The sequence below is a fragment of the Epinephelus moara genome, chromosome 2, assembly GCF_006386435.1.
Source record: "Epinephelus moara isolate mb chromosome 2, YSFRI_EMoa_1.0, whole genome shotgun sequence".
Classification (NCBI taxonomy): Eukaryota; Metazoa; Chordata; class Actinopteri; order Perciformes; family Serranidae; genus Epinephelus; species Epinephelus moara.
Window position 1 is genome coordinate 10,078,639 of NC_065507.1, and position 25,272 is coordinate 10,103,910.

The window sequence follows — 25,272 nt, forward strand, 5'->3', positions numbered from 1 at the left end:
AAAAAAAAAAATCATACTACGCCAAACGAGAAAGAGGCACCACCCACAGCCATGGTGAAAGATTTAAGGCATGCATGGCATACTTTAAACACACACACACACACACACACACACATATATATAAAGACCTCATTGGTTCACGCTTGAGTTGTACAAACAGCATCATGTGCCAAGAAAAGATTGACGGCTGCACGTAAATCAGACGATCAAGAAGGATTCTTGATATACTGACCCAACACATATGACCTTGACTCTGGGGCTGCACGGTGGGTCAAAACAGGCACTGTGTGTGTAATTGTGCTCTGTTGCCAAATGAATAGTCATGTCAAGTTTATTTATAGTCCTTTACACAAGCATGTTTCAAAGGATTCATATATCAAACAAACTGGAGCACACTCACTCTGATGGGTCATTTGGAGTCTCCAGCACACCTGACCTGCTTTAAAGAGCATGGAAACTCCACACAGCATGGAGTGAGGCTGAAATTAAATTTCTGCACCTTTTTTTCTGTTATGTGGCAACAGTCTGAAAGGAGATTTTGGGAAATACACTGTTTACCTTCTGGCACAGGGAATTACTCGTAGATGGTCAAAGACTGTGTGAAATAATCAATTTAGCTACCATAACATCATCCTCGAATTTGGCTTTTGTGGCCATCTTGGAGCCAGAAGTGTATATATTTGGACAAGAGGGTAGAGCTGTGGAAGAGCAAGGTTGGATCTGACTGAGAAGCTGCTTATGCGTAATTTTTCGCTTTGATAAAATGTAAACGGGTGAGTTATATAAAAATTCGCCCCCCGTACAGTTATCATGAATGTTGAAATTTGCTATAGAGACCAAAATTGTTTTTTGTACCAGGCTGTAAACATGTTTATTTCTGCTGTAGTTGGGCCTTCTGTCATGGGGGTCTATGGAGATTGATTTGCATCTGGAGCCAGCCTCTAGTGGTCACTCAAAGAACTGCAGTTTGTGGCACTTCCATGTTGGCGTAACTTTTCAGCCCTGGAGGTTGCTGCTTGTAGATGACACAATTAATATGTATGTGTTTGTAAGGTATGATTCCCTAGCCAGCTGCTACTTAGCTTAGCATAGCACAAAGGCAGGGGAAAAGAGCTAGCCTGGCTCTAGTCTCACTCACCAGACCTTTCTCAAGAAAAGAAAGGTCTGGCTGGGCCGACTCTCACTGTAAGATTGGAGAAAAAAATGCCCCGGCTGCTTGTATTTCTTTCAACCAATCACAATCGTTCTGGGCAATGCCACAGCAACGGTGCACTTGCAAAAATATTGTCAGGGGGAAACAGGTTTTGGTGTAACACGCCCACAAAAATATCGCCTACAGGACGCGAACCATGGCAGAAAAATGGCTACATCCCCACAAGATCAAACACTGCAAAAGTTAGTAAAGGACGTGTTGAAAACGGTTGAAAACTGCTACACAACCGGAGGTGGTAGGGCAGGATTTCAGCGGGTGGCTCATTCCGCTCAATGAGAGGCTGATCTATGCAGCGAACTTCCGCCCACTCAGACTAGCTTGGCTCTGTAGGAAGGTTAAAAAATAAATAAATAAATAAATTCCATCTACCAGCATCTCTAAAGCTCACAAGCTTTTTGGGTGGTTGGTTGCTCTTTGCTGATGAGGCTTTTTACATTTAGAAATAAGAACACAGTGCAGCTTTGATATGCTGAGGGAAAATTTAAAAAGCGTAAAATCTAAACTGAGACCCCTTTAGATGCTTCACTACAGCTTCAAAATAATAACAATAGCAATGCCTTTCCTTTATGCATTGATTTTAGCTTCAAAACATACAGACAGCTGACACAAACATACATAATATTCTCCTTTTCAAATACAACATCCTGAACAGATGGAATTTTAAACACTCCCTGAACGCTCAAACAACCCCTTCTTCCTTTTTACTCCTCATAAAGAAGCCACCCTGGGACACTCCTCCTTTCCAGTAAATTGTTCTGTCGAACGCCCTTGTCACACTCTCATGATTTTTGATCCAGCAACTCAAGTCATGAGAGTCCAAGAAGCTCAAAATACCGCATGGCACTTTGCAGCGAAATGTAGCACGCAGTCGCAAGAACATCTAACGGCTTTTCTTCAGGTTATCTGGGCTAACAGGCACACCAGCACATTAGTGGCTGCGCTCTTAACAGCAATTTAGTGATTTCAATTCCCTCTTGGCTGCTGCCTGTTTTTTTTTTTTTTCATCCGACTGTAGGGGCAAAATGAAAAATAGCCCGTGAGGTTTCATATATCAGATGTAATTAAAAGCACAAATGTGTAGAGATGTCTGTGGGTGAGTTTGTTCATCTTTATGCATGGGAAACACTCAGGGTTTTTCATGGTGTAATGTCCAGGACTGTGGTCCCCTCGAGCAGGGCCACCTCTGTGTTCCGGCCCTCCTCTCATCTCTGTGGCCTGGCTGAGCTCCTCGGAGAGCTGGGTCTGGTCTCCAGGCTCAGAGGAGGTGAGCTGGCCGAGGTGATGTTTTTTTTGTTTTTTTTTATCCTAACACCAGACGCTGTCTCACCTCCACAGCAGACAGGCTCTTTATTCAGTGACGCCTGAAATTAGATGGTGCACTTTTAAGAGGGATGGAAATGTTGTGGTTGGAATTGGCACTGAAGTAGTCCCTGCCAATCACTGAAACTAGCATCAGGAGATATATATGCTGTGGACTTTTTATCATCCAGAACAAAATGACTGTCTTTATGTGCATGCAACATTTTGCTCATTGCACCCAATTTCCGCAATATGTTTTCTGCATGTGTGCTATTGCGCAGCCAGTCATGCATGAGGGAATGCTTTATCTGTGACACAATTGCGGCTCTTCTAGAAATAATTCACCGCTGCCAAAACCAACATATGCTCTCGTCTTATACAGTGATTCTGCACATGTCCAAGCTGTTGTCTTTAAATGTCTTTATCAGGGATGAAGGATCTATACAGTGAGGTCTGCAAACTGCAAAGGAAACTGACACAGATGGGTAGATCTTGTACAGTTTGTCATTTACTTATGCATATTAATCATTATTACACAATAAAAAACAAGCATCACAGGACTCTCTCTCTCTGTCTCCCTGTCTTTGGCCACATCTTCTTCTTCAGCACCTCTTCTCCATCTCCCTCCTCTCTTATTTCTCTGCTCCACCACTCCTTCACTCTCTGCCCCCCTCTCTCCTTTCAGTGCTGCAGCCTAGCCCACCCTGCTCTGAGCGTTAATGGTACATGCCATTAGAAAGCCCATCTCTGGAAGGGAGGAGGGGAGGGTGGTCTCAATCTCTGCTAAGAGGCTACTTTAGTCCCCCAACATAAGCACATTCACAGATGTCTCCGCACGCGTAGAGCCGTGTCACCCGTCACGACAGAGCAGCCTGCTTCTGTGTGAACCAACGAGGCGCGGACAGAGAGAAACAGAGAGGGACAGAGAGATACGAGAAGAGGTAGTGAGGATAAGGGAGGGAGGCTGAGCTGAGAGAAAGAAGAGGTGAAGAGCCACGGAGCAAAAAACACATACATCGCTGCCACTCTGACGTCTCCCCCTTCATGCGCCTGTTTCGGCTTGTGAGAGCGCAAGAAGAGGAGAGAGATAGGGAGACGGGGAAGGGAGGAAAATAAATCCTGGGAGCTTGTGTCCTCTCTTTGCTTTTTTTCCCCCATCTCCATCATCCAAGGCATGAAGGCGGGTGTCAGCTGGCACGGCAGAATAAAAGAAAGGGATGCTTTGACTGCTGCCTCTCTTTCGACAAGGGACAAGGAAGAGGAAGGGGGGGACAACACACAGCAGGGACAAAAACAGGATTTCTAGAATGAATGGGAGTCCTTCTGCCGCATGCGCTGGGAATAGCAGTCTCACACTGAAGTCTCTGAATGAGGTAAAAATGAAACGACTTTATATTCCTCTTTTTTATTCCTATGTGCCTGATTGGTCGACAGGGTCAGATATGCATCTGACAGGCACTTGTAAGCATGCACATAAGCTTGATAGAGATGAACCAATTTCCATGCTGATCAGGTCTGGAACAGCAGCGGAGAGATTGCCATCTTTGTCCCTGGGTCGCTGTGTGCAGCAGCACGGTGCAAGTGAGGGGGAAAATCTATGCATGTTGCATGCCGCAGAGAGGCAGTGTGAGCTGGGGGGAGAAAGAAGAGTCAGTGTCGGCCTGATGAAAAGAATTGCTGATAATCCTCATGATGAGCATTTGGGCGCTGAGATAGCAGAGGAGGATGGAGAGGTTTTCTTTTAACTGACCAGCAGAGCTGCTGCCGCACCAGGTCCAATTAGAGTTTGGATTCAGTGAGCTCAGCTGAGAAATGCTAATTAAATTCACTTTTTAAAAAAACATAAAATATGAATTTCATCCCTTATGGTACATATTAAAAATCATGTGAAGGAAAAAAATATATGAAGACTTTAAAAAGGAGGGGTTGAGGGATAGTACAAAATATAGTGCGTGTTTTCTAAAGCAAAGTCTGACAGAGCACTTTCACTGGTGACCCTGGGGAGCCATACACTACCTTCCAGTCAGAAAATAACAACTTGTCCACAGAAGCGAACCAAAAAGGGGCATTGGCTTGAGAAAAGGAAAGCTTGAGTCGAAGTTAAGTGGGCTGTACGCTCTCATTTCTGACACCTAGCTAGGAAACCCTGGCTGTTTGTGAAAAGATGCAGTGTAGTGTAGAGGTGGTTATCCTGTAAGGCACAGGTGCGTGAGCAACTCCCTGATCCTGGACAGAGGAAACAACAGTACACTGTGTCAACACATTTTCCGTTTCTGTCCACTAATAAGACTATGATGCCATACTTTGGCTGTTGTGATCATGAACTAGAAAAAGCAGGATATATTGCTCCAGTGTAGTGATGTGGGCAACAGAGGAAAGCAGGCTAGGGTGCATGTACAACATGCATTGGCGATATAAATATTGCAGGGTTCAGTGCTTAATTACATGTATGTTTGCAGTGATCATTGCTGTTAGTCGTCTTGGTGGAAAATCTTGCATGGTGCGGTTGCAGCGCCAAAGGTCTGGGCTCCTGTCCTAAGTCCTTACTCATGTGTCAGGAAACATCAACCTGACTCTTCCTGGAAGCTTTGACTGGTCCAGTCACACAACGCTGACACCCACCATGACATCAGGCACATTGGGCGAATATGCTGTCTCTCAAGCTCATATTTTCACAAACAAGACACTGTGTCTGAGAGAAGGGATTTCAAAAATAAAAAAACAGAACAGTGGCAATATTGTTGCTATCATTATGGTGAGAATTGTTAATATTTGATTGGCATTTAATTGCTATTTGATATATCTACGCAGTGAGCCTTAGTGCTTGGAGTGTAGTTGTGACATTGTATAGGGGTTTGAACCTGTGTATCAATTAATCCACACTGGGAAATACAATAAAACACACACAAAATCATTAGAATTAACCATTTGTGCTCCCACCTTTCCAAACTTCTCCTCATGGTGAATGCACTTTCACACTACAGAGTCACATTCACCCATTTACTTCATGGTGGCCGAGGCTACCAAACAAGGTGCCACCTGCTACTCAGTAACCACTTGCATGCACTCACAACCACAGGGAGAAAGTTCAGTATCTTGCCCATCTTGCACACACTTTGACATGCCTACTGGAGCCGGGGATCGAGCCACCAATCTTCCGATCAGTGGACAACTCGCTCTATCTCCTGAGCCACATCTATTCCACGGTCCACATACACAGCAACACCTGGCGCCCGTTTCTCAACCATGTACAGTACAATCACATGCAGTGAAGCTGTGCATGCTCCCAGCTGTTCCTCACACGCGTATTAGCATGCTTCTATAGCACTGTGCTCTCTGACTGACTTTGTGTATATTTAGGTTCTGCTCAGTCTGGCAATGTCAGCAAATAGCATCCAGATCTCATTTATGGGAGCAGACGGCTTGTCATTTCATTCTGTGTTCATGGGTGCCCCCTCTCCTTGGCTGTACAATATACAAAGTGCTGAGGGGGCCAGAAATATACACACATGATGTGGCTGCAGTTCTGACACTGCATCTGATGATTTACAGGGTGGACCAGAATAGAGGCATGCTTATAGGATAACATATGCATAAATTATAATTTATTTCCTGTTTGATGGTTAACAAATCTTGTATTAACGCTTTACTCATGAGTTATAACCGTTATAATTCATAAATGGAAATAACTTTTGGTTGGCCTGTCTGTCAATCCACAATTGTGGTTAGTTTATATGCTTTACCAGCATAAATAGAGCTATTAGAGTACTTTACCTCTTTAGTCAATTAGGAGAAGCCCTATCGAACCCTCTACTCACTGGAAGGTCAAAATAATATTTTAACTGGAGAGCTGAATGGTTATTGTCAAGTGGAAGAACTCACAACTCTTTATTAATGAAGCTTGTCAGTTTATATTAAGCAATGAAATGTGAAGCAATAAATGTTAGGAACGCATAAACACAAGGGCAGAGCAAGTTACACGGCCACACATGAACATTTATTGACTAAAATTCATTAAACAGCTTATTAATACGTTTTAATAAACAATGTTTTAATGCTTTAATGTAAAGTGGCATGCACTTTTTTTTTTTTTTTTTTACATAAAAATAGGGAACACTATGTGATTGTACAATGCAGGTATATGTATGCATCATGATGTAGAGACACAGGTGTTGCATGTCCATATGTGGAGGACACGTGTTCATCAGTGATAGCTCAGCAGCATTTCACACATCATTGCATAGTTTAATAATGTGCATGACGCCTGACAAGACGGAGGGATTAGACTTTGCACAAATGTTTTGAAAGCTACTGACAAGGCTGCGCAGGTTTAGAAACAGAGGGCAGCGTGTGGGTGCGTGTAAAGCATGTCTACCTACACTGAGGACCCACAGATACAGGTTTTTGAACCCCACTCCACATGGGCAAAATTCATTAATGTTTGATGTCTGTGCTGTGGGTTTCTCTTTGAAGGTAACTGAACTTCTCTGCAGATTCAGTCATGGGAGCTGTCCAGCCTTAGGCAACAGAGGGGCGAAGCAGCCAACATGAGAATAAAACATCGCCTCTATCACATACAATAGATACACTATAAGGCTCAACAAGGGCCAGCATTGAGTGTGTACAGCACAATATGTGCTTAGGTTTGTATAGAACTGGAGAGGTTCATGCATATATTCACACACACGGCTACATGGGCTCTCACAGCGTACTGTAGTAAATATAACGCATTCAAACAAGTGCAATGATTAGGGGGGTGAACATATCTTTATGATCATGCATTTGAACCATGGTGACTGTTTCCAAGGGTGACGATGCCACAGCAGCAGCCGGATCTTTTAGAGGCTACGTCAATAAGTCTGAGTCTTGGGTTGCATGTTATAGTCAAGTGTAGGATGCTGCTGTTATATAGTTTGCATGTATTACACACTTCCTGCTGCAAACATAAACAAAATATCTTTTCTTTAATTAGCATTTTTGTACCTTGAGGCAAACCAGCATTTTGAAGTACGGTTCAGCAAGCAATGATTGTTACTTATGCATGGAGCAGATTGGCTGACTCATACCAAAAGTATCAGGATGTTGCATTCAATGTGCTTGATCCAAGTTACAGTAGGAGTAAAGTTTCAGTTTTACCCATTTTATACAGAAAAATAACACCATTTTTGGGGTTAGAATTAAGGGGCTAGACTAGTTAAAATAATTTTCACACAGATTTTATGACCTGCATCCAAACATTGTTGCATTTCCTACAGCATCAATATAAAAATCATAGTTTAAAGCAAAAGGTCCTCTTGTAACAAGACTTAGAGAATTCCTCCTGGTTACAGAAAGAAAAGAGAGACTTTGTTTTGAAAAGGCAAAAGCAAGAATAATTGGCCCTTAAAGTACTAAAAATTTATGAAGTTAATAGTCCTCCACCACTGCTTGCAAATTCCCTTGCAAGGCCCAGCTGTTCGTAATGAACTCTTATCTTTTTTCACTTATTTGATTCTATTCAGATGGTAAAAATCCAAATGAGAGGGAAGCGAGATCTACGTTATTAAGTAAAGGTTGCTTTCAAAGATGGTGTTTGCTCAGTGATATAAGTCAGTCTGGATAACGGTGTCAAAAACTGAGGTCTAAATTGTATAAAAATATGTGATGGCATGGTTTGACTATGGCCCATGGTTGTCCCAAAGGTAGGGGCTTAAAACACATGCCCTTTTTAATGAACAGCTTAGAAGCCAAGTTATAGCAAAATGAAACTAAGATCAATCTGTTGGGCCTTGCAGCAGTGCCGTTCTGTACCTCTGTGGATTACACTCCATGGGGCACTTAAAATCTGTCTGGCTGCCCATTAAGACAGCCACTATCCTGGCTCATTAAAGTCCTGCAGAGGAATTAGAATAAACTGTGCTCTACAGACTTGTGCTGGCAGAGTGTCTCTGCCTCCTCTCCAGCAGCTTTTCTCCTTCCAGGGACAGCAGTTGTTTGCCCGAGGTACATCAGAGCAGCTTGGAGTGACCAGCAGTACAGAATAATTAGATGTTCAATTCCTCCGAACTGCTGTAGCTGTTGAATTCATCCTGACTTGTTTCAGCAATTTCAGCAAAGGTTGCCAAAGATAATCATTATGTAGGACATCACCACTCACTTAAATGGGAAATCGGGTTTGAAAACCAGGGATTATAAGTGGAGGATGGGATGCTATCCTGGAAGTAGTGAAGCAGTACAAGTTGCAATCAAGTGCATTAAAATCACAGGAATGGAGTGGTTGAAGTGTGATACAAGCTGGATTCTAATAGAGTATTTGTTTGCCATTTTTTCCTACATTGTGCTGCGTTTCAGAAAGGACTGGATATTGTTCTGTTTGGCTTTTTTTTAAGCAAGATATGTTTGATTTTGAGAATATAAGGGCTGTTTATTGATGTGTCTGCTGGTGTCTCCAAGAGGGAGCTATTTTTGATTGCTTATGACACTCAGCGATGTACCTTTTGTAATACTAATGAAAATATAGGCCAGTGATACACAACTTGCAGCCCACAGGTGATAGGGTGCCAGGTGGTCCGTTGACCATTATCTAATTTACAATAAAATTTAAATTAATTCACACTGGGATTTTTTTTTTGTTATGAATAGAAAAGGGTGCCAGCATGCATTAAAATCATCAATATAGAGCTTGTTTACCCCAAAAAAGTGCCAAGGGAAGATCACCTGAACCCCCCGACAGAGATCCGGTTGAATTATTTATATATTAATTATTAAAGTTTGTTAACTGGCCCCTGGCTTCCTGGCATTTTGCAAAAGTGGCCCATTGGGCAAAGCAGGTCAAGTATTCCTGATTTAGGCACTGTCTATAAATACAGAGGTATAATAAATTCAGGTTACCTTTTGAACATCTCTTCACGGTTGATTCCCCTGCGTTGTAAGGACGAAGGAGCTTAGTCAAAGATAGAAGTGATGATCTGGACATGTTAAAGTTTTCCCTCGACTCCTCAATCCACAACAATCTTGGTCGCAAAATTGTTCCACCATCTGCTGGTGGTCCTTTGGTGGACTTTAACCTGCAGATGCTGAGAAGGAACAAATAACACTGGGCATAGCAGACAGCTCCATTCATCAATTAACAGCGGTGCAACAAGATTAAGTTTAAGTGTGATGTCATCATTACAGTGCTAACAAAGCATAAACATAACTGGCAATCTTGTTGTTATTGTTCTGTTTTTTCTTGGCCTAAAACCCATGTGGACAAGGAGCCAAAATAAAACAAGTACCCATTTTCAAAAATATCTGTGTACATGTTGACAGGGCCTGACTCTGGAGATCACAATTAATTCAATGGAAGACCAGACTAAAAAACACGGCGTCCTCTTAAATATTACATTAAAGCTCATGCCAAGACTGGAGACCCTTGGGTCTGATTGCTCTTTTGTTGATGCTGTTTTCAGTTCACTTCACTCAGCAGACCTTCACTCGCCATTGTCAAACAAAACCTAATTTTTTTCTTTCTTTTTTTAGCAACAAAGAAACCATCGTGCTAGAACAGCTACGCTACTTCAGCTCTTGGGGAGAATTTTATTGCAAACAAAAACCCGTAACATGTTAGAGTATGACTGCTGTTGCATCTGCTGAACAAGTTTTTTTTTGAGTGTCAATAAAATTAACAGCATAATTTCTGTTTCACAGGGATTTGCCGCTAAGGCTTGTAATGCTGTTTACTGGTTCAATCAGTAATGCTGCACGATTCACACAAGTTTCCCTTTTTTCTTAATGAATTTTTTTAGTATAATCTCATTATGTGTATTTGTGGTTACCCATGGTCCCCGAGGGCAGTACTGCTGTATTAGAAAAAAAGAAGGTATTAGGGACAGCTGGCAGTGTGATATCAGTTGTGTTCACATTCATCAGGCCTGCTGGTGATTAGAAGACGGAGTAAAGATGCTACTGGAGGCATATAGTATGTGTAGTCAAAAAACGTACTATATACACACACACAAAGACACACACAGTCTGCACTAACGCACAAACACTAAGAGAAGCCCGTGATCCAGCCCTCAAGCTTCACCTCCCCCACTGTCAAATCATATTCTACCTCACACAGTGACTGAGAATAGACAGACAAACACTTATTTCCTACTCTCCTATCTTCAGATTTATTCTTTGAGTGTTACAATTATATAACATAAGAGAGAGAACAGGAAGAGCCTTGCTCTTACCTCTATGGCAAAATGAGTTTAACCTATAATCAGCGTGGTGGAGATGGCACAGCTTGTGTCAGCAGAGTGCTCAGCTCGGAGGGAGGGTGGGTTGCATGGAGCTGAATGTGCTGCTATAGTATACTATATGTTGTGCTTAACAGCAGGTGTCTGAGGTCAGGAGGCTGGATGATCATTTCACATAATGACAGAGGTCTTCCCTTCTCATCACCTGTCAGTGCAATGATGATATGACCTGACAGTGGCGGGGAACGCTGTAGGTGAACTCTGTATTAGTTAAACAGCCATATTGAACACATACAGGTGTTTAATATACGCTGACCACAAAAATCAAACAATGTGACTGAATTATTCTCAACGTTTAACACTATTTATCCAGGCTAGAATCAGATGTGAGGAAAAATGTGTTACCAAACTAGTTATTTTCAACCTCAAGTCCATCATTAATGTATCATCCTTACCAAAGTAGAGTCTATTCACAGCTAAGACCATTGAATATAAGTCATTTTGGCAGTGAATCTTCTTTTTTTTGTCTGTTTGATAAACATCCTGTTCCTTCCAGGGATAGCTGCTGTAATTACTCACAGATTAGACAACGGCGATGGCAAACACACGGCACAACAAAAAGTCCTGGTTTTGAGGCACAAACAAGCTCTCTCAATTACCCTCTTGAGAAAATCCTAAAGGCTTTGTCGTAAATCCCTCAGCTTTGACAAGAACTAAGTGTCCCTCCACCTCTGTAGGGGGAAAGGATCACCTTATGAACACGCTGGGAGATTATTTCCGTAACGTCTCAAAGACAACACTGGCCAGTGATCACCAATACTGGTGTAGGTCAGTATACAGATGTGTAATCGTCACCTAGTTTCCACCTAGTGAGGAATCTGAGAGTAAATCCTCAAATTACAGGAGAAACCCCACCTCTGAATTAAGAGATCATATTCCAAAGAGGCTGTCTTGTTGCAGCAGGTAAGTAACACAAACAATAAACTCAAAGTGAATGGCATTTATGGATTAACATCTCTCTAGCACCTAATAAACCCTAAACTGATTGACAAAATGGATCTGTAAAAGCAGTAATAGGAGTAAAGTGGGCAGCAGCAGCACAAGGGGACACAAGTATTTGTTTCTTGCTTTAGTGTGCAACATTGCTCCCTGCAAAAATATCCATATTTACAATCTTTTCACCTTGCTCCATACTGTGCATACTGTACATCCAAGCTGTGTTGGATTGCGTTTTTGAATGTAAGTGGTGGACATGTTATAGTAAGTTAGTAATTCGTCATTTATTTTGGTCCTCATTAACAGTTTTCTAAGAGGAATGCACATAACAAAGAATAAAAAACATCAGGGCATTCAGTTAAAATGAACTGAGAACTTGTGCAGACGTTTTCTATATGTAAGATGTCAAGTTTGATATTCGACAGCAGCGCAGACTTGTCAGCCATGTATAGAGTATTATGCAAATGTAGATGCAATCTATGAAAGACACATTTCTTGTTAATTAATTAACCGGGGCCTTGATGTGTATTGAGGATCCATTGTGAGTGCTAATGATGCTACCAAGGTATGAGAATTCATCAACAGGCTCATTTCTGTTGATCTTGATAAGAGGAACTGTTCTGGTGTTACTAACAAATAGGTCAGTCAGACATGAACTACGTCTCTAGGCTGGATGGGGATGCTTAGATGACTTCTCTTGTTATTTTGAAGTTCAGTGAGATGTTTAAATGGGGCCCACCATATTTGCTACAAACCCAGTAATTTGTAAGAGCAACAAGTGAGGTCATACAGCACATCCTTGACTTACACCCAATTTCTCAGCGGGAGGAAGTTGGATCTGTCGTTTCAATATGTATCATTTCATCAAAATGGGTGTTAGCGCAATGTCAGTGAAAACTCGAGGCACAAGCGCACATGGGTGTGACCAAAATTATCCTCTCCATTGGCATCCTTTTATACTTTATGTCATGATCATAACCTCTAATGAATTGATGAGTGTCTTGAAGAGGGTGTTGGTGGGATGTTTGCCTGGGTCCAGACCTTTGAATCCGCCCACTTCACAGTGTTGTGTCATCTGACATTATGAAATGAAACAGCGGTTTCTCGGTTTAAAAAGCAATTGTTCCAGTGATCGCTACGCTGGGACTCTGGGCTCATTTATATTCCCTTTCCGTGTGAAAATATATCTGTTCATTCCAAACGTTGTAACCTTCACTGCCTACATATGTCCATGCGTTCTTTATGTCGGCATAGATACGTCCACTAGATGGCACTAGAGAGTAGGGTCAAAAGTTTCTGACATAATGTAACTTTTAACGGAGGGCCATTAAAAACTCGCCACATGTGGACAGAGTATTCTTTTCACTTCATTACCAATTTATTCTGTTTTCGCTTTGTCCTACTGTCATGTCTCGCTTTAAGTATGCTACACTGCCCAATGATTTTTGGTAGTGCTGCTGCCTTTCAACCATATCCATAAGCTTTCAGAAAATGTGCATTAATATGGATTAAATAAACACAGAGTACAGATAGAGGGCTCAGTGCGTGTCAGTATACAGATCATGTTGATCACAAATGAGCCTTAAGAATTAGCTAATCAACACCACGGGCGTGACAAATGCCATTTTCAAGCATTGTTGGCATGTCTTCTGAATATTGCCTGACACTGTAGTTTGTTTTTACTTCACTCCGCTCCACTTTTAAAACCGCTGCAAAACCAGTGTTGACATGGTGGACTTAAAATGACAGGTCTTCATTGGTGATTGGTTAGCAAACTCAAATCCCCCTTCCCCTTGGAAATCAGTTTGAATGGACGTAGTGTCAGACTGAAGATGGAAGAGTGTAACAAGTTGAAAATTCTGTCTGATAGGAGGCAAATGTTAAGTAGTTTAGATTAGCTTGACAGATCCAAATGCAGCTGCACACCCTCCGCCCCTGCAGCTCAGTCCAGCAGTGATGTGTAAGCTGCTGCTCTGGACCTGCAGACCTCTGATGAGTGCAAAATAAGAAGAAATGCCAGGGTTAGTGCATTATGGCTTCCATTTTCTAAATGATTTTCTAGATCTGAGACCAATCTGATTCACTAATCTACCCCATGAAAACACTATTAAAACCGTGACAGTTTTTTTTCTTTTAATTTTTTTTAATTTTATATCCATCGATGCTGAATGTGCTGAACTCATTTTCTGCTATGGTGCAATCATCCTTGTTACACAGTATGAAATAGGATTGGCACAGAGAGGGCTGTCTGGTTTTGCCATTCGGAGTTACTGGAGGTAATGTAGGCAGCAGTTGTGACTGTTTTGACTGAGTGAGATGGATAAACACTCATTTGCAGCAGGGAATTACCCTAGATTAAATATTGATGATTGTTTTTCCTTGTGTGGTATATTTACATTTCCAGCCCAACAATACCAACACAGCAGAAAAGCTCAAGTAAGAGTAAATACAGACGGAAATGTGTCAGCACAGGGAGATGAATTTATTTTTATTCCTTGTCCCTGTTATGTTAGGTTTAGTATTTCCAAGCATCCAACTTCTGTCAAGGCCGGAAATTAGTGAAATTAATTGTGTGAAAGTTGAAACACTTTGAGGTGTTTGAGAGGTAGAAGGAGTCAGCGTTTCTGCAGCTCAGAGCTGCCAAGGTGTCATGCGTCATGCTGAGAAGTAAGAGATGACAGGCCTTAGCTAGCCTGTTTTTATTGTTCTTGTCATTGCTCCATGACATTTCATGTGCAGTAGGCGCCAATTACCTCTCACTCACAGTGTTGCATCTCTGAATCACGCTGGCACATGGGTAATGAAGGCAAAGTGTCCCTGTTTCCCTCATGAATTCTAAGACATTGTTGCTGACATTCCATTAAAATGTGGGTTTAAACCATTCTGATGTATTCTGATTTTTTTTTTTTTTACTTCTATTTAGATTAACTTTTCCCTTTCGATCCTTCCACCACCTGAGGAGGGAAATCCTCTCTGATGTAGCCTGATGCGTGTGGCTGTCAGAAATTTCCAAATATGGATTTAATTTTAAAAGTTCTAAAGAACATGATGACCTGTCGGAGCATCTACCGTGTGCATTTATCGCCTCTCTGCTTTGGACTTTAATTAATAGTTTTATAAAAGCAATGAGCAGCAAGTCTGACCTGCGTTGCACCAGCGTTAATTTGTTGAGCTTCTTGGCCATAAGAATTAATTGCCGTGAACAAGCTGTAAAATACAGATTCAAAATAAAGAGCTTAAACCGTTCATGCTCATAATCACTTTCATAATCATTTCATAAGTGATGTCTCTGTGTGCCAGAGAAGATTGGCGTGTTATGAATAAGGTGGACTTTAATGATAGCGATTTAAGGTTTATAGGTATATATTTTGATTTTACAACATGGGAAAACACTGAAAGATGCCCACCTCCATTCCTCTATGCTTATTGCCAACCAGCAGGTTTGATATGTACTTTACATATGCAGTACTGAGGGCTGCATCTTGATGCCCCTCAGGCAACATCTACTGAGCCTGCCCGCACCATCTGACTACAGTTATGACGGCTCTGAATGTGATCATTTAGGGAATATGTTGGATTTATTAGAGCAGAAGTTGAGCAATCACTTGTGCAGCTGTAGTTTGTATCAACTGGGGTTTATCACCCTCACACAACATGTCCTTCGTGTCCATATCAAGGAAAATCATTTAAACGCCCAGTACTATATTGTCATACTGCTTTTGGACTACCATTAAATTTTGTCCCGTCACCAGCTCTTGATAAAACTGGCAGGTGTCTTAATGGAAAACATTGCACTTGTCATTTGTAACTGCAATTGCGGCAGAAAGCCAATGTGGCGGCGCTGTATTGTATTTAGCACAGTGCAAAACTGAAGTGTTGCTTGAGTCAGTTTAGGCCACAGTACACATTTGTTTGTGCACATGATCAGGATGGTACCACCGCCGCCTTATTTTGAGTCAGGAAAGACACTTCATAGTTATCAGCCATTGTCGCTGAGTGTTCTGGTGATTTCTGAATGGCTCTGTCTAGTTTTGTTTTTAACAGATCAACAGATTTTTGCACTGAGGGACCGATTACACTGTCTCCTCTCAAAACTGTAGTACAGTTTGAGAGGATTTCAATGAGAATGAATCAGCGTTGTAGTCATTTTGTTCCCATGAGAGACTCAAGTGAATATCTTGTTTATGTCTGCTTCTCCGCTGCTGAGCAGACAAAGTGGTAGTTCCATTAAATGCCATCTAGGTATCTCCGACAGCGTAATAATTGTTTGTCCTCCTGGTGATGCTTGTATGTGATGGGATGGATTTTCAAAAAATATGGTATGGTGATCAACATGGCTCAGTGAAACAGGCAAAGGCAGCATTTGCTGCTTGGCCTGAGGCGGAGCCCCCGCTATAGCCTGCCACATTTAGATGGTGTCCAGTGCTCTCACATCTGTTGTTCTCATATTACTGATATACACAAAAAACTCCAGTCAAGTCTGGAAGGACATTTGACATCAGCTTGAATGGCAGTGATTCATTTTCCTGTTTTTACCTCATTGTTATATTATTTTGCTTCCAGTTTAAATCAAGTGATCAAGTGCAGGATGATAGTACCTCGTAATATGTGAGGAAATGGATGTAATCATGTGATTTAATGAAAAGAATAAACGATGAAATGGAAGCACATCATTGTACCAGTAGTGCAAACACACACACTGAGCATCTAATTAGTCTTCTCAGAATCGTGAGCAGATTTCAGAATACCTCATAATCATGAGTGCAGGTGTGTGTGCACATGTTTCATGCATATGTGTCTTTGTCCTTCGTCTGCATGGACACCACATCACTTAGCATTATTAAAACAGGATCATTTGAATGAATGCCAAGAGGCTGTGCTCATACATGCAGCTCAGTGTCGCGTCATTGCCAAAGATAACTGTAGATAGAACAATGTTCACAACAAGGAAAAGGAGTTGAGTTGTAATATGCAGTGGGTTGGAGGCCCGAAACAAATGCCCTTGTGTGATTGATTACATGCTACAAGCTAATGAGATAAACAGAGCTTGAATCGATTCAGTCGGGGAGGAATCATGCCAGAGGGGCATATGCAGCCGTGTGCAATGGCTGTATTGACACGCTCATATTCAAACAGTGGAGGAGACCAAGCTGCGCTTTTGGCTGAGAACAGACCTGTGTCCTCTTCCGCTGCATGGAGCTGCTTCGCCCACCACTGCAATCAGGGTCAATGCTGCTCAAATCAAATGCTAGCAATGGGATCTGACAAGTTAGGTACTTACCGCTTAACAATCAGTGCTAAGAAAACCTTTTTCCAGTCAAAGACAAACAAGACATGGGCTGTGTAGCAGGCACTCTTGCATTAACAGATGGGAGAGCACCTTTAACTGTAGTTAGTGACAAAGCAAATTACAGTATGAGCATGGATGACCATCAGCCCAATTTAGGGACTAACTGCTGAAGCTGCTAGAGTCCTTGGCTCATTGGCTAATGACAGACTCGCTGATATTCCAAGTGCGGTGGTTAACCAATTAAAGCCTTCATGCTTCACCAAGATGACTCCAAGAGGATAAGCAGGGCTGGACACTGCGTGTGATGTTGAGCATGTCTGAGGTGCATGCGGTGACTCAGAATAAATGGAGGGCAGAAAAAGCTCAGGGCTTTGGAGGAGTGAATTTCTGGTCTTCCTCTAAGATTACTGTTTTGCTACTTCATCGCAATATAACATGCAATTTAGTCCTGTCGAGTGTTACACAAGAATTTTGTGCTCAGGTTCCTCATAATATTTGTGTTGGTATGTGTTAGGCTCACCTTGCTGTATGGTCTCTAGCCACTTACACCTTCAACTGAAATGCTTGTTTCAGGAATTGGTTTTAACTCCTAGTGTGAGACCTTATTACACTTTAACAAACGACTTGAAAAATGCAACAAAATACAAAAGGGTTGGGGTTTTATGTATCATGTTGTAGCTTTATTTTTACCTACACTGACATTTTCCTGAACCAGGATTCACCACAGAGTATTTTAAGCCTTTTGATGCTCTCTGATAAGCATGACAGCAGGGAAGACGACCAGGCTCCTAGAAGGACACTCAGAGGAGGTGTGTTTAATTGATTGCTTTATGATTATGTCACTCATGTCTTGTCTGCATACTAAAAGACACGAGGTGGGGGGGGGTGGGCGAGTCGTGAGTCATGGGAGAGAGAAAAGGGAGAGGGGAATCTGGCAGCATTGACTGTTTTTCACACAGAGGACAAAGGGACGAGTCTGTGTTGTTTATGTGCTACCAGAGACTTAGAGGGAAAATACAAAATTTCATCAATGTCCAGTTGCATAAAAATTCATTTGTGGTAGTGTTTGATTATAAGCCTTTGGGCAGTAAAGCAACAAGGGAGCGGGGCTGGGTCGTCGCAATTCCTCCACAGCTGAGCATTTCAAAGAAAGAGGCTGGCCTCCTTTTCATGTGATTCCAGATTCTCCCCATGAGGGTGACATTTCCTTTTGCTGCAAAGGATTTAGCGTGGTGGTGTGTGTGTGTGTGTGTGTGTGCATGTGTCGCATGTGCCTATCAGTCTTAATATTTTTACACTGCTTTTTACATCGCTTGTGAAATTAACTCGAGAGGGTCTTATTAATATGCAAGCTGGATCCCTGACTGTAAATGAGATTTAATCAGTTAAATATGTAAAATAGTTAATAGTAAAAACAATTTTCCCCTCGCTGCTGTTCATTTTTCAGCCTTACATTTAACAGTGCACACATGGAGTCCAGTTGAGCAGAGTCCCACAGCACTCCTCCAAGTTATTCATTTGCGAATGAACAAAACCGAAATAGTGAGTTCGTAATTTAGTGATAGTGACACAGTTAATAACATAATCCTCTACTGCTCTCATCATTCAAATTCAAATGAGGGACTTTATAAGAAATTATAAGTTTGTGTAAGTAGGGGACATTTTAAATCTACAGTCTGAATAAGAAACCATTTTAAGAAACAAAGCAATAATACTCTCTATGCTCATTTTTCAGCCAAAATTATGAGCATGTTGTCAGTGGTGAGTTAAACAAACAGCCTTTAGTGAAAATGACTTTCAAATAAAACAGAAGTTGCCAAATCTACGGCTCACTGGCTGTACACAGAGTTCACCGCACCACTAACGTTGGTGATAATCACCTATGATCGATAGTTACTGTCCAAATGTGGTTTCTAACATGCTAAATTCAAATACACAGAGGGGAAACAAGCTTTTACACCACGTACAAAGCAGGGAGAAGGGACGAAAATCAATATGGCTCCAGCCACGCCATACTGCAAATGAAAAGCATGCACACCACGATAATGGATATGGATTTCTGGGTGTGTGGCTCATGTTTTATTCCCATGCAGCGCTGAAGTCTTTATATACAGTGCTGCAAAAAATTGATTGATGAGTGCACGGGACAGAGAGCGTATTTCTACATATTGTGACTTCCACTGCAAGGTGTTCAATCACTGTGTAAAAGGCAGGGGAATAGCCACTTTGTATGGTTTGGGTGTAGTTTTTTTTTTTTTTTTTTGAGTGGACCATTCCTTTAACCTTCTACAGAAACATGTCACATTTAAAAGACCGTTGCCAGAGCTGTCTGCTGCGACTCTTGTATAATTAGTAGCTGTCAGAGGTTTAGGTAAAGACAGAATATATATGAACTCCAGACTTGTGTTTAAACGGCGGGAGAGACGCGGTGAGAGAGCCAAACACTGTGTTGAAAAAACGCATGGAGGAATGAAGAGAGAAAGAGCAACATTTCAATATTTACCATGCTGAGAGAAGCAGGATAGCAGCCTTGAGATGTCTTACATTGTTTGTAATCAGCAAGACACTTGCACTGCATCGGGCTTCCTGGTGTGCCTTTGTGTGTGTGTGAGCCTTTCGTAGCAGTGTGTTTGTATGTGCGGGGGTCACACTGTTTTATTCTTGATATATTTGTTTTTGAGAGTCGGTTTTGTGATATTTGTGGCTGTCTAGGATGTTGTTACCAAGGTGATAGCCAATGGCTGTTATACAAGCTATTATACAATGACGATAAATCTGGTCAGCTATATTAGCAGGCAAGTCAGCCTGCTATGAAAAATTTTCATTTTTATATTTTACAGTGGACACTTAAATAATCTCAATACATTCTGTCATTGCTTTAGTGCACTGTCAAATTAATTTCAAGTTTACAATAACTTTTAACTATTTGTAAGTGAGCCTCACATATTTATTGGGTCACTTGGCCTCCACTGTCGCTATTATCTCATAGTGAGACTGACACATTAGACAGCAAGGATACAGTACGTAACTAACAGTCTGATCGGAGAATATTTATTGGCTAAGTGATATTTATGGGACCTGGCTGGCTATAAATATAGGTCACACCTGCTCTTATTTATGTGGCTGCAACATTAGTGTTGTCATTGCTCCTGTGAGAGCACACTTTTCCATATAGCTTCATGAGTTGACACATAAAGTAATATAGTTTGAATTTTAAAGTTGAAATTACAGTCAGTAGTGTTTATATGTTGTGTCCGCATTGACTTGTATGGTCAAAATTCATTACCAAAAATAATAAATGTAAGTTTTATTTTAGTATTTTTCCTGACTTAAATCAAATCGGCATGATAAGAGCCATGAACCATCTTTGTGAAGTTTTTAGTTTGGCCCATGTCCCATCCACTAACATGGAGGGGGCAGGCTTTATGACCTGTACTGCAGCCAGCCATCAGTGGGGTGATAAATATGTCTTGGCTTCAATTTGGGGAGCTGTCAGAGTGTCCATCTTTTTTATACTATCTATGGTACAGTCTAGTCAAAGCTGGGTTTACTGAGAATTCTCTTCTATCATTCATAGGCTATAGAGAATGTGAAGACAGCTATTTCTAGAAGTACCTAGTAGTAGTAGTAGATAGTATGTGCTCTGTTAGCTCTGTTAACATTCTGCACTCAATCCAAAAATAAGATTTACAATTTCCAGATAGTGCAGGAAGTGCACCAGGGTCTGTAATCCAGCTTTGGACTTGGAAGTCATATGGATTTTTTCTTTTTATATAATGATTTCTTTGTCCAAATACTGTTGCTTGACCATCTCAGCAGATGCAGATAACTCAGGGCAATCCTCAAGATGAAGCCACTGTGATGTTAACTTCACATCCTCCAGGCTATCCTGGGCTACGACATGCTCCAGTCATTTGCACACCACAGAAGTTGACAGTGTGTCTCCTAGCCAGCAATACCAAAATCAAGTGTTAGTCAACTGCTGCGATGGGAAACGCTCACCCAGATGCCTGTAGCTTAGATGCTGTCTCCACAAATATGCCAAGAAATGATTTTAAACTCCTTTGAAATCTTTGAAAATATTCACAACTGCAGTGTTTTTATAGTTAATGTTTCCTTATACAGAAAAAAAAAGGTTTTATACCTGTTCTCTTCCTTTTCAACTTCATTCAGGACAAAATTACACAGTTTGTGGCCACTACACCTGGTTGAAAATGGCCCATCACCTGCTTTCCAAATCCTCACCTCTGTGATGAGAGATAAAAATGTGGCGTTGGTTGTGTTGTGCCAAACCAAACAGGTTGAAACATCGTCCCACAGCGGTTTCAAAAGTCAAATTGCGTTCAGTCTCCTTTCCATAGAGACATTTAAAACCTTAATTTTTAAGAGGATGGCATCACAAAGAAGTGTAGAGTACTTTTTTTCACACCACATTTCTCCCATAGTTCTTCAGAAATGTAAGCCTGAGCTGAGAAGTTCCACTTTCAAAATCTCATCAACTTTCCCTTCAGTGAGAGTAGGCTACATTTCTCTCCCCTTTCTATGGCTCTCTAGAAATATGAACTACATGGATTGAGCTTTGTCCCCACTTTGGTTACAGTGGAAAGACTCGGGATGACTTGCATGTTGAAAATGAGCTGTCATAGTCACTCTCTGACTGTAAGGTACAATTTCACAACCCATCACTTCATTCATTTCCATTTTGAATTTGTTTAAACAGGCTAAAATGCTTCCAGTCCAAAAATCAACCCTTAAAACTCTATGTGCTACAGACAAATGAGGCAGTATATAAGCAGATTTAAGGTATACATCATGAGACTGCAGCTGCTTTAATGAAGCAGTGTTAATGTTTTGGTTACGTCTTGTGCTTTGGTTGCTTCCTGAAAGCGGTGTAATGAGAGGTTAGCGAGGCTGCACCCAGCGATAGTGGCGCATTACGTCAGACAAAGGGCTAAATCTAAGAAGGCTTAAGCCATTTAAATAAAGAGGAAAGGCCTTTAAAGTGTGGCCGGTGTTAAGCTTCACACCAATCTGATAAGTGCACTGTGCCCAAAGTAGCTCCGCATAAACTGATCTCATAGCAGCAGGCAGGCATGATGTAAAATATCTCTATATGTTAGGATTTTCTCAAGCAAGAACATATAGACATTCAAATTTGAACACAGTACTGATCAATAAGTCAGTACAACATTATAGAGCTCATTGTAAAGACACCCCGTCATCACTGGAGACATGCAACAGCAGCTTTGCTAACCACCCAATCAATAGAATCCCATTCACACTGTCCCTCATTGGCAACAGGCAGAGATGAATTAGTATTCTTGAGATCTCACTGGGATCCAACTAATATAATATATTTCAGAAAGATTGTCTCCAAAATGTCATTTATCTAAATCATAAAATATGATGCACTTTGTTCACATATGTGTAGAGTTATGTGTGCGACCCTTATGTCAAATACATTCTGTCAAAAGGACTCTGTAAAAAACATGTTTTATGTCCAGGAGCAAAAAAGACACCAGACTTTTAAATATTAGAAATTCAAATCACTGGACCGTTAGTTTTAAGTGTCCCATCCTGAGCCTATAGTTGTTTATGTTTTGTGTGATAAAGTTTGTTTAATCGCTTTATTTCGTGATTGTGCAATCATGAGTGACTAACACTTACATAAAAGTGATCAAAAATAAAACAATAAAAACTAAAGTAAGCTGTGAAATGTGCGCCAACATCATAATCAAGACAATAAAATCTAATAAACCCTGAAAAGTATTTATTCTGCCAGCAGTGACTGTATCCAAACATATTGTGCAAGCATGGCAGGAGAGGATATCCCTTTATCAAAAATCCCTGATGGTACCCGGGAAGAAGAAAAGACAAAGACTGAACATCTTCCTCCGGCTCGGATTAGCACACACGGCACGTAGCCTGCAGAGATACAAACACTGAGTTTTCTTACAGCTGAATTATGACAGGAAATGTTAACTCAAATCTATTTGCCCAAGGTAATATCTCAAGGTTAAGAGAAGCCATGCATGATGTCTTTATTCTGAGAAAAGAAACCTGCTCCTTAAGGGCACCTCTCTACATCTCCATCTGGCCTTCTATTGAAACCAGCAACCTGGACCTGCCTGTATGGGCCTCCGTTCTGCCTGAAGGCACTGAGGTCGATTCGGTGTCAGCTGTAGACCCGCTCGCACCGCAACCGGTTGGAGGTCATTGTGAGCACGCAGGTGTTTTCTCACATGGTATCACCTTGACACGGGCCCCCCCTGATACCACTGGACCGTAATGTAATTGCAACACAACCTGGTGTTAGGAAGACGGAGCTAAAGGAGGGGGGTGGGCTGTCTGGATGAATGGACAAGAGGCAATACGCCCAGACTCTATTACTGTTAATTGAAGTAGAGAAAGAAAGAAGGATGAGGACGACAGAGAGGGAAGAGGGGGAGACAGATAGAGATAGGGGTAGAGGCAGGAAGGTAGAGAACCTGCCGTAATAGCAACCTTATCTCCAGATGAACCTTTGCAGGCATGTGAGAGGTTAATTCAAAGTCATGTCAGGGAGATGTACGGGGTCCATTCTACTGTCTCATTTGGGAGTTAACAGGAGAAATGGTATCTCACCTCATCTGGGGAAAAAAGACAGCTTGTTTAAGGATTTATTGCTAATTGAAGATGCATGAAATCCCAAAGAAAGCTTATGCATTTCAACTTGAAAATGAAGTGCCATCCACAGTAATCCTCTGTTTCAGAAGTTTTAGAATAACAAGCTCACGAAAATTAATATATATTTTTTACAGCTTTATTTATTATTAAGGGATTGCCAAGCTGTCTATAGATTATGATGCATTAATCCAAATTGCATTCACAGCACGGGCATTAATTTCCCAAAGGTGTGAGAAGCAAGCAAGAAGGAGGGAGCGAAGATGAGAGCCTCATTTGTGCTCCTCTTGTTCCTGAGAGAATAGCCTTATGATGTGTTAGGATTTTTTGCAACTGCTGCAGACACAAACACACCATTTTTTATTGAAAGGGGCTCTGTCAAAAGGTGTGCACCTACAGAGTGAAGTGTTGGCTCATCTGTGACACCTGAAGAGAGGTTGAATGAGCAGAACCACTGTGTCCAAAGACCAAGAGACTGGAAGTTCGAACAGGCTTGAAATACCAGAGTCTGAGCTGTCACAAAGTTTCCATCCAAGGACATGTGACTGACAGATTCTGTACATGAGAAACAAGCTTGTGTTGCCTTCGTGGTTATTTTGAGCGACATTTCCCTGAGAAAATCAATTCCACTCAACACCTAGCATACATTTAGAGCTGCTACAGGGGGAACAAAGATAGAAAATACTTCCACAGTTCGTTTACAAGTGACATGCTTACAAAACCTGTTATACTGTATCTGAAAAACGCTAAGCTTCCTGCAACAGTATCTGAGAGGATTCAAAACTGACCATGTCATGATTTACATTTCACATGATATTAATCCTAATTCATTGGCTTTCATTGGATCCCACTGCTTTTCTGAGAAGTGCCTGTCCCATAAATAGCACCAGAGGATGAGTCATGGGTGATATAAGGAAGTGCAACCTGTAATTTGCATTTTTTTTTTTTCAGACGGACGTGAGTGGAAATTTGGAAATTTAAACAGGCAAGCACTGATGAATGCATCGCATGGGCCCACATGTTCTCTTAGTGGAAATGCATGAAATAAAACAATGGGAAAGTAGCTTATGAGAACACTGTGGATGTATGCAGTTGTGGGGGGAAAAAATACAATATCCTAAAGTTTAATCGACCAAAAATACAAGCCCTACTCCAGCCAGAACCTGAATCTTTGAAGAATCATGTCTCAACGATCTTGGACTAGACGCCCAGCAAGAGTTGTTTGTCTTCCATGCTGTACGTCCGCAGAAGTTGATGGATGGCAGAGTAAGGACAGAAGCCCTCGCTCCATTCATCAAAACCAGACAGCCCTCTTCGGGCCTGGTGGCACAGGTGACAAATGAGGACTGAGGCCCCTGCTGGGGGTTGAGAAGGGTAGGAGCTTTGGAGGAAATCCCAGCTTGGTCAAAGAGGACAGAGACCACTGATATTTTGATCCCCTAGCCGCTTATTATGCCAAGAGTTCATAAAATGCCTCTGAACTTTTTTGTCTCGAGCAATGAATTGCATGACGAATTGCTCTTTGCACTGTAAGCCGGGTTCAGAAAGGCCCCAAATTGGTACTTAAAAGTGTGCAGTGAGAATGAGACAGATGCGGCTGAAGGAGG

General features: G+C 41.5%; 1 protein-coding gene across 3 annotated transcripts in view; it reads left to right on the forward strand.

Moving 5' to 3' along the window:
• Positions 1-3,299: 3,299 nt before the first annotated feature.
• The window catches only part of b3gat1a (beta-1,3-glucuronyltransferase 1 (glucuronosyltransferase P) a), an 85,963-nt gene continuing 63,990 nt past the window's right edge, over positions 3,300-25,272 (forward strand). The window contains exon 1 of one of the 3 annotated variants that reach the window (XM_050074413.1): positions 3,300-3,885. The gene's annotated coding sequence lies outside the window, so the exon portion shown is untranslated. The remainder of the gene's footprint in view (positions 3,886-25,272) is intronic. The other 2 variants (XM_050074409.1, XM_050074422.1) reach the window with 2 other exon arrangements.